Below are 1,225 nucleotides of genomic sequence, written 5' to 3'. Positions count from 1 at the left end.
CCCTATATGAGGCTACCAAAGAAGGACAGGACTTCAACTGGACACAGGAAATGCAAGAGGCCTTTGAAACCCTAAAATGCAAGCTCTTAGAGGCCTCTGCCCTAGAACTACCAGACATAAGTAAACCTTTCTGTCTATATGTGGATGAACATAAAGGTATTGCGAAAGGGGTCCTCACCCAGAGAGTAGGCCCCTGGAAGAGACCTATTGCATACCTATCAAAGAAATTAGACCCTGTAGCAGCTGGATGGCCCCCCTGCCTGCGAATTATAGCAGCAGTGGCCCTGCTGGTTAAGGATGCTAACAAGTTAACCCTGGGACAGGACCTGCTTGTGGCAACCCCTCATGCCCTCGAGGGGGTGCTCAAGCAACCCCTCTGATCAATGGTTGAGCAATGCCCGATTAACTCAGGCTCTGCTCCTAAATCCGCCCAGGATCACCTTCCAGGTACCAATGGCCCTGAACCCAGCCATGCTGTTGCTAGATCCCGATCTCGGGGACCCACTCCGTGACTGTACTGAAATTCTGGCACAGGTGCATTGCATCAGACCTGACCTGAAGGGTGTTCCCTTGCCTGACGCTGAAGAAACCTGGTAAGCGGATAGAAGCAGCTTCATCAGAAATGGTAAAAGGCATGCTGGGGGAGTGGTCACAACCACCTCGAGAGTCATTTGGGCCGAGCCACTGCCAATAGGTACATCAGCCCAAAAAGCTGAACTGATCACGCTTACCAAAGCCCTAAAGATGGGTAAAGGAAAAAGACTCAACGTCTACACAGATAGCAGATATGTATTTGCCATTGCCCATATCCATGGGGCCATCTATCAAGAGAGGGGCCTCCTTACTGTAGAGGGAAAGACTATTAAAAATAAACAAGAGATCTTAGACCTCCTGCAAGCCCTCTGGGGCCCAACAAAACTAGCCATAATCCACTGCCCAGGTCACCAAAAAGGAAACAACCCCACCAGAAGGGAAATAATCTGGCTGACAGGACAGCTAAAGAAATAGCCCTGACCTCCACGATCCTGCCCATTCTTGTTGATCCCGGAGCAAAGGAACTGCCTAAAACTCCCCACTATAGCCCTGAGGACTTAGCCTGGATACACACTCTCCCTATGACTCAATGCCTAGAGGGCTGATGGAGGACAATGGATGGGAAAGTTATCCTACCTCAGAATTTAGGCGTAAGATTGCTCAAGAAAATACATCAAGCATCACACATGGG

Source organism: Nannospalax galili, unplaced genomic scaffold, assembly GCF_000622305.1.
Source record: "Nannospalax galili isolate Female #2095 unplaced genomic scaffold, S.galili_v1.0 scaffold648, whole genome shotgun sequence".
Classification (NCBI taxonomy): Eukaryota; Metazoa; Chordata; class Mammalia; order Rodentia; family Spalacidae; genus Nannospalax; species Nannospalax galili.
The sequence above is the reverse complement of the archived record's forward strand: the minus strand, read 5'-3'. Positions refer to the sequence as shown.